The following is a 9890-nucleotide window of genomic DNA, read 5'->3' on the forward strand; positions in this document are numbered from 1 at the left end:
ATTTTAGGGAAAACATCCTTTACAGAGAACAAACCTCAACATGGCATTTTTCTGCAAATATGAGCGCACAGTTTTTATGTCTTTGCCTAGTTTAACACTCCTTGAGAACATAAGATATAAAACATAAAATGTGCCAATACTTTTACACAAACCATCATTGCATGCATTGAAATGTCCAGAAGTGTGTTCTGTAGATGTGTTCACTTATTTTCAACATGCAGCTAGGTGACCCAGGGGGACCAAAACCTTTGCACATGACTGTAAAATGTTACTAGGGGCGCTTTATGTGACCGGACCGTTTTATGGAGTTATGGAGGTTGTTGTCAGTAGATCAGATGTGTAGTTCAATCATTTGTGAAGCCGTTTTCTGTCCTTCACAGCGCTGCTTTTCCCCTCACCTCGTTCACAGCGAATATATGATGGGGAAAACGACGATTTACACCCCGCAAAGCTGCGCTGCATCATCTTTAATCTCATTTCATTAATAACTCGGCGCAGTGTTCATTATTACTGACAGAGAGGATTAGAGTGGTTTATTAAAGAGTTTATGAATAATGTAAAACTAGCATATTACTATGATTAAGTCACAAATACTAAGAATAATTTAGACAGCTATTACACATTAATAAGCAAGCAAACGAGAGCTGTTATATAATATGGATCTGAATATGTGATGAAGCTGGCAGGTTCAGTGCTGCCTGATGGAGAAGAGCAACCAGCAAGATCTGGAGTTTTACCGCTGGCCTTTTTATTGTTAATGTGTTGTAACTTCTTATTAATGATTTTTAAGGTATTTGTAAACTATTTTTAACGATTAATATGCTAATTATATATATATAAACTAATTATAACTCATATCTAACTTTTTCCACGTGCAGTATTATTCTAAAGTGTTACCGCGTTATCCAAATAAAGTACAAAAATCATCGCATTGCATACATTACACACGCTTTATCACACGCAATGATGAGAAATGAAATATATATTCAATATGTTTTGAGCTTCTGTTTACAGAAGGAAGGCGAATAGACTCTACACCAGAAATCTAGTCTCGTTATTGGGGAACAGATGATATTTAAGGCATATTATTTTTGATCATGAATTAACAAAAATAAATGACAGCATTTAAAAAGTGACATTATTATTATTATTATTATTATTATTATTAATATTATTATTTAACAAACAGATGAATAAAGTTTTTGTTTGTTTATTTATTTATTTACGTGTTTATTCTGTTTGGAGTTGGGTTACTTTGCCCATATGGTTCACAGCGGCTGTTTGATGAGTCGGGGATGCAATAAAACCCAGTACTGAACTCCGCGCCGTCATGTTCATATTTGTTAAAGAACGTTAGAAACGGTCTGAATGCAGACAACAGTCCGCGTCCTACAGTCACACAACACACACAGGTTCTCAGTGTGAAAACCCCCAGCCTGTTTGGAAAGGCGGTGAATTTACTCGCCCCACCACAGAGTGACTGTTCTGCTTCAGGGCTCAGGCGCTGAGAGACTCAGTATTATAGCATATAAAACAGGCTGAAATGTTCCGCGCTGTTTGACACTCTGAAACCGCCTGAGCGCCAGAACAGGAGCGCCACCCAGTGGACACTCGATTCACTACAGCTTCATTATTGGGCTGGATGGATGGATGGATGGATGGATGGACTATTATTATTGTTAGCAGTAGCGTAGTAGTAGTGGTAGCGTATAAATGTATTATACATTATTCTATATTCTATACTGTATTTATGAACGTTGTTATTTTAATATAATTACCCGTAGTACACGTACACACACACGTAGGCTGTAGTTAAATTATAGTTACATAATAATAACCATTTTTACATTTAGTAATAGTTTAAAAATGAATAACGCTATTTTAGATTCTATACTATAATACCTGATATTATACTGATATAATTAAATATTGTTATTAATATATAATTACCCATAACACAGAGTAAAACACATAGGCTGCACTTATATTGTAGTTACATAATAATACAATTAATGACAATAATGACAATTAGTATTATATAGCAGTATATAGAAGCAGTTTGCTCATTAATTATGACTTTATATTCTGTACTACAATAACCGAAAATGTGAAACATTGAAACTGTTATTGTTTATTATTGCATAAAAATTTCATATTTTCAACCATACATGTATGTTTTAATTATTAGTTATATGATAAAATGACATATATGCAATGATATTATTATTATTAGTAGTAGTAGTAGTAGTAGCTAACCAAGTAATTTTGTTATACTGTAAATACTGAAAATTGGTAATTACTATAATGAAACATTATATAAATACAAATAACATTCACATATGCTATATGCTATCATTATGTACTGTAGTTATGTATTAGTATTAGCAGTAGTATGTTAATTAATTATATATTCTATACACCACCACCACACCACCACCAAAAACATATATATCATGGTGTTTAACAGATTAAAAAGACAGCTGGAGATAAAGCGACATGTACAGATTACACAGGGAGAAGTGGCTGTACAGTAAAAGCCACACTGCTGTATTAGTAGCAGATGGATGCTGTAAGGGTTAATCAACGCTAAGAACGAATTACATGCTGGAGGTTTTATCCTGTAGCAGCAGTGACACATACAGTATGGGATTCATTATTAGTATTAAAGCATTAGGCATTTCAGCCAAAGGTTGAGCTCAGAGCCAAACCCAGCACTTGTTTTCAGTTAGTTTCAGAATCAGCGCGCAGACTTGCACACACTACCTATCATAGCATATTATTGTTTTCAAATCAAAAATATATGAAATGCACGTTAAAAATGCCACATTGACAGTATTGTTTACCTAAAAATATTGGCATCTGCTTCATTGGTGATCATATAAAACAGTATCTCAGATATCTTGAAGTCATGCAGACACGTTGATGTGAGTTAGTATGTGATGTGATGCACTGTGAACTATAAATAATACTACAAGTGTTTTGTAAAGTGGCTGTCTCCAGATTTCAGCTGTGAAAAAGAAACGGTGTCCTCAAACATTTCATGGAAACCTGGGTACGGTTAGAGAAGGTTGTGAGAAGTTTTGAGGAATGTACTTACAGAAAAGATTTGGGTGACTATTGACTTCTAGTGTTTGTTAGCAATATCAGGCTCATAGCCCCCGTTTTAGTCTAAAGAAGAAAAAAAACTGGACACCAAACATGTCTCAGCTGATCGATTACCCTAACCCTAACCCATAGATGTGGGATAGATCGAAAATGGTTTTCAGATTGATTTGACACCAAGCCATTCTATTCTATCTGAATTTTTAGCTCCCTACAATAAGTTTCAGAGATACAATATCAGGACTGGTCTGGCCTCAGTAGGACACACTGTGAACAATACAAACGCAGTTTCCATTAGGGTACTATATGACTTCATACCAGAAGCTTTCTCCATACAGGCACATTCCATCATTGAACAATCATCATTAATATTAGTATTCACATATGTTCATATTGAACGTGCTATCAGACACCAACACAAACTGACAGTCTGAAGAGCCTCACAGGGTTCAAGGCTGACAGAGAGTTTGGCGGTTTGAAGGTGATCTCACCAAAACACTCCTGTCAGGTTTGATCACTAATCTCAAACACTGCATTGTCTTGCTTGCCCTTAGTAATCCATCATTCAGACAGAACGACTGACAAGATGTTGGGAGTAAACACGGTCAGTGAGTATGTGTGTCGAGAGAGGGAGTGAAACAGAAGTACAGTGTGTGTGTTTTTATGGGTTTTTTTCATGCAGTCTGTTCACAGAGCGCGCTTGTCTGTGTGTGTTTTTTAGAGCAGCACATCCTAATGACAGGAGAGTAAAAGTCAGTGATGTGAGTGTGTGTGTGTGTGTGTGTGTGTGTGCATTTGTGTTGAGTATAACGAAAAGTAAATATAATTTTTAGCCAATTTTACCCAACATTTAAAACACATACTCACATACTAATGACATTATTTTTATTATAATTACATATAATAGTTACACATATTCATTTAGAACTATATATCAATACTGCAAATAATAATGATAATAATAATAATAATAATAATAATAATAATAATAATAATAATAATAATAATAATAATAATAATAATTGATCATCATCATTATTATCAAATAGGACAAACTCTAATCTACGATAAAAAGAGAGAGACATGGAGAGATGGGGGTGGAGGAGAGAACAGATACAAACATTGAGAGAAAGATAAAAAGTAGAAAACAGAAACACAGAGGAGAGAACGCAGTGACAGAGAGATTTGAGAGAAAGCAAAACAGATCCAGAAGAAAAACAGTGAGAAAAAGATAAAGATAGTTTGTGTGTCAGAGAGAGAAAGAAAAGAAAATAGACAGTTACATAAAAAGAGAGAAAGAGAAAAAAAATATATAGGCAAGAAAAAACATACATTATATATATATATATATATATATATATATATATATAGAGAGAGAGAGAGAGAGAGAGAGAGAGAGAGAGAGAGTGGAGAGAGAGAGAGTGGCTGCAACATAAACAAGTTTTTCATCACTGTAGTTACACATGTCTCTATAATAACTCATTTAAAACAGCATTATACAAGATCTATAATAACTGAAAGCCTCCTTACTTTTGATACATATGTTTACTCACAAGCAAACATTTTCCTGCTTCTACTAAAGCAGAAACCTAGAGAGAAGTGTTACAGCTCAAAATGTTGTATATCCATTTGTTACAATTTTGGATATAAAGGGTTTTAGAAAAGAATAACAGCTGCTGTATAATGGAAAACACATTTGTATTTTTTCTTATAGAGGCAGTATTAATCACAATTTAGCATTGATATTTCTTGTATGTATAAAGCCCACTCCCAATGACACATATCATAAAGAAAAAGGAAAATTCATGATGTGTTCTGGGACAAATCCCTTCACTTTCACTTTAGCACACTCCAATGAAAATTCAGTGTCTGTGTTTGTGTCATTGCTCAGCTGAACTGAGCTGAGCTCACCAGAGTTTGTGTGTTGTGATGGAAGGCGAGTAACAGCTGGCTTTGTGTGTGATAAGTGTAATGGGAGGTCATTTTTGGCGGTGAGAAACAAATAGTGTCAACATCACAGATAAATGGCTATGACGAGTAAGTGAAATGCAGTAGCATGTGTTGGGCATTACAAAACGGCTTAACATTTAAAACAATGTTCTTTGCTGACAGGATAATGTGTACATGTGACAACACCACTGGGATAATTTCCTCTTCTCATTGACACATTTGTATACTCTTTCAGTATTTCCTGCTTGCTCCTTGCTCTCACAGTGTTGAAAGCATGCAGCAGGTGCTAAGCAGGGTGTGTCAAAATAACAAATCACAGGTTAAAAAATACTTCTGGTTTGTAATTCTTCAGTAATTCACCTGAGCTCAACTAAAGCCTGAAAAGACCTCAGTCTTCTCAGACACGCTGCAGAGGTTGATGGCTGTGAAACCCCTATTGTTTCCACAGTGGGGGTTCTCACTCCTCCATATATTTCACCCTTCGTTGCTCACTAGCAGTTCAACAGTCACTGCATTTTTGCCAATCCAATTGAATACATTCTGATTACAGATTCATAGGTGTTTATATGCTCCATCTAATAAACAATCTGATGGAAAATATTCATTTACATGCTCACTACAAGTAATCTGATTGAAAATGACATGCATGCGTGGAGAACCACTTAGAGCAAACGTTCAGTCCAGTCAGAGTGAGAGGAGTTGGCGCTTGTGTTTTTAATTACTTTAAAAATAGGTCAGACAAAAATGTACCTCACATGTACTTATTGAAGAAGGGCGAGAGGAAGACGTCGTATTCTGAGACTCATAAGCTGGACACCCATCCCACCATTGTCTTTTAAATGAACTATAATTACTACTGTTGGACTGTAAAAACTACACACACTGCAGATTCTTACCCAATTAAAATCACTCCCCAGTTATAACTCTCAGACTGTGCAAACTGCACACGCTTAGGATTTATACTGGATTAAATTCACTAGGATTACTATTGTTGGACTGTAAAAATCACACACACTGCAGATTCAAACTGGATTAAAATTACTCCACAATTATTTGTCACAGTGTGAAAACTATACACAGTGAAGTGCTGGATTCATGCTGGATTAAATTAACTACACACACTGCAGATTCATACCAGATTAAAATCACTCCACAATTACTGTCATGCTGAATTCTACACACACTGTTGATTTATACTGGACAAAAATCTCTCCACAGTTTTTACTGCCAGACCAAAAAAAAAACGATGAATATTTTAGTAAATCACTTACAATTGTGTCCTAAAATTAACCTAGCTCAAATAAGGCCTAAATCTTAAGGCCCAAATTTTGTTGCTGTAAGCAAACTTTAAGAAACTGTGTCAGTATTTCATTACAATGTGATTAGGTCTGCTAACAAACATGGAGTTTCTGCCTAGTTAACTACATTTATAGTAAAGCCAGAGTATTCTTTTAAAATAAAGCCTCTCTATGAAGTAAACGCTGCATGAAGCTGTCTGCAGAATCTGCCCTTGTGCTGTCTCACCCTCTCCACGGCTCACTGCAGTGAAACTTAGCCACCGTCTCTAAGTAATAGAGAGATCACAAGCTTATTTTCAGCATGGGTGCACTTTCTCAGCGGAGCATTAACGCTGCAAGTTGTTAAACAGCATGTGTTTCTCGGCTGTGACAGCCTCATGGCAGTATGTACATGCTGCTCTCCTGGCCCACTTCTGACAGCCTAAATGGTCCCTCCCCGCTGCTCTCTCTATCTACCTCTGACCCACCACCCCCTTTTCTTTCATTTTCCTGCCAGACTGAGCTCACAACGTAAGCCTCTTTGCCAAAAGTCATTTAGAGTGAACCGCCTGAAGAAGTTGTGACGCGTTTTCTCCGTCTCGCATGCATTCTTCATGCTGGACGTCACAGAAGAAAGGCCTGAAGAGAGAAATAAGACATGACACAACATTAAAGTGCTTTTAGTCCCAAAAGAAATCCTAACTCCCTCCCCCAGGGTGCCCTTTGGTCTCCGGTAATGAAGAGACACACGGCACATGACGTATAGTGGGATGCATCCATCTGCAGAAGGAAGCAGCAGGTTTTAGAATTAAAGTTTGTTTCAGGGCATGATGTGGCCCACTGACGTCTGGTGCAAGCACAACATTTATGCTTGCATAACAAGAGGGGTAGGTACAGTATCTCAAAAAAGTGATGCCTCCCTGATCCCTGTCCCAATCATCCAGCCAGTGGCCCTGAAGCTGAACAAGAATGAAAAGATACTTGGGAATGAGAATGAATAAAGCCCATACTTGGGTTTTGTTTAAGTGCACACCAATGGCTGCTACACATCCAACACAGTGTGAAAATATGACAAAACATTTAGCCACATTTTTTTTGCATCAAAACTACACTCACTGTAGGCAGAGCGAAAAAATAGAGTGTGAAGAATACCTATGAGAAGGTTCTTTGCTTCTCATGAAACAGGCTGTGATAATATGCAGGATGCTTTGCAATTTGGCAAATTGAAAGGGGAATGGAGAGTTTCAGGAGCTAAAACTTTACAAACTCTTTCACTTACTGTTTGGATTTCTATAACTCAGATAGAGCTGATTTTAGATACAGATTCAGCTCCACACAAGACAATGCACAAAACAAACATACAGAATGTCTTCAAGTGCAAATAAGACATCATTGTCATCTGACAGACCAAGCAAACAGTGACATTGGGCTGCTGTCCATTTTGGAAAAGTGAAAGTAGAACAGCTTCACTGCTTCATTCAGAAGCTGCTTCCACATAGGCTAAAACGCAAATGTTAGTAGCCCAGTATGAGCTCCATTTGAGTTGCTTTTGGAGACTTTGACTTTTAACATTTGTGAGAAAGCATAATTTGATGGAACACAGCACATCTTGATTGTCGCCATGCCAACACCAAAGACAATAGTGATAGGTCAGATGGTTCATGCTGCGAAAAAAAAGTCTGAACAAAGAATAAAATAATGTGGCATTTTCTCTCTCTGAAAAATGGCATCTGTTGTGAAAGATACCACTATTTACACACACACTTGAACTTACTGTTTACACTTGGTGTGTTAAGGCTTTAATGTGAATTTATTTCTAAATTCTGCAAAAATGTGCAAACACTCGTTAAGCCTGTGAGTGCGTAGATGTGATTGTGTCTTAGTGGGACATGCAGTTGCTGATGTTCTCATGATGATGATGTTTCTCCCAACATTTCCGATGAAGGTGTGAAGAAAAGATGCAGGACTACAGGCCCGTAGCCAGCATTGTGATGGGGGGGATCTTTTTCCCCCAAAAGTGGACTTCATTTGGCTCTCTACTCCAATGCCCCCTAAATACACGAGCACACTTCAAACCTTTTAATTTAGACATATTTTATTCATTATAAGTTTGTTGTGAGTCTGTTGTTGCTGTCCTTATTTGTTCGTCTGTTGCTCCCCACTGTTAACATAAATTTGATATAAATGTAAGTGTTACTCAAACTTCCTACATCTGTGATGTGACTTCATTGTCTGTCTCTGTTGCTCACCTCAGTTGTCTGCTGCTTTGTTCCATTGTCTCTGTTGCTGCCCTCCATTGTCTGTCTCTGATGTTGCTGTCCTTTATTGCCTCTCTCTACTGTTGACATAAATAGATAAGAATTACTTCATGAGGTACACTATCGGTATGGTCATTAAAACTTAAACATGAATTAATAATGATATAAATTGAAGTGTTCCATCTTATTCAAATCTTCCTACAACTGTGCTGGCACTTCGTTGTCTCTCTCTGTTGCTCACCTAGGTCTGTTGTTGTTCTCCCTCCTCTGTATCTCTGTTGCTTTTCTTCATTGTCTATTTTTCCTCTCCATCTTTTGTATCCCACCTTCTTTTTCTTTATTTTTTAATTGGGTCTTGCCTTCACTGTCTGTCTGTTTTTCCTCTCCTTTAGGGTCATTTTCCGGGAAATTGGACACTTTGGAACTCAACCCACAGAGATTTTCATCAAACTTTGTGTGCCTTTTTTAGAACGAACCCTTCGATCCCCCCTGGCTACGGGCCTGGACTATGAAAGGAGTATGAGATGCACATTTCATGAGAATTGAGTTCCTCCAGTTTGGGGGGATTCTGCCCACTTCTATTCACATTTAACAAAAACATGAATGCAAAACACAGTTCTTAATGAATGGAGGTGAATAAACAAAGAATAAACTAATTAAATGTGTTCAGATGTATTTCATTCAGGCAGGGAATTTTCCTCATTTATGAAACACCTAATAAAATTTTGTATAAAAATCAGCTATTCATTTTGCACTTTCTCATGAGCACCCTCTAGTGTGTGACCCACCCAGAGGAGACCATTGAAAAGCATTCTTCTTAACTTCTAGTAGCTAACCAGAAGCTGCTCATGACACCAAAAAGAGAAGTGGGACATCCAAGGGAGTTGCAGACCTCGCGGGCGCACACAAAGAGGACAGCGGCACCACAATCACCAGTCTTGCAGACACATGGATGGTAGGGCTGTCTAATTCCAGTCTAAGGCCAGTGGTCATCATAAAAAAAAAAATAAATAAATAAATCAGCTCATTAAAAAAAAAAAAAACGATGAGTACAACCTACATGTCAGATGCACCTGCGCCTACACACTGCACAAGTCTGTCCCAAATGTACACATTTAAACCAAGCCTTCTAGGTAAGTCTGCATATTGTTTATAGATATAGTATAGATATAGAGGACCACAGGAATTCCACAGTGGGGTGTTCAGTAATAGTCTCAAGGTAGACTTTTGATCGCTCTCCCTGAGTAGCTAAATCTAGCCAGTGCAGAAATCAGCTCAGATAAGCACAGAAGGTGCTGAAGAT

This window comes from Pygocentrus nattereri, chromosome 14 (genome assembly GCF_015220715.1).
Source record: "Pygocentrus nattereri isolate fPygNat1 chromosome 14, fPygNat1.pri, whole genome shotgun sequence".
NCBI lineage: Eukaryota > Metazoa > Chordata > Actinopteri > Characiformes > Serrasalmidae > Pygocentrus > Pygocentrus nattereri.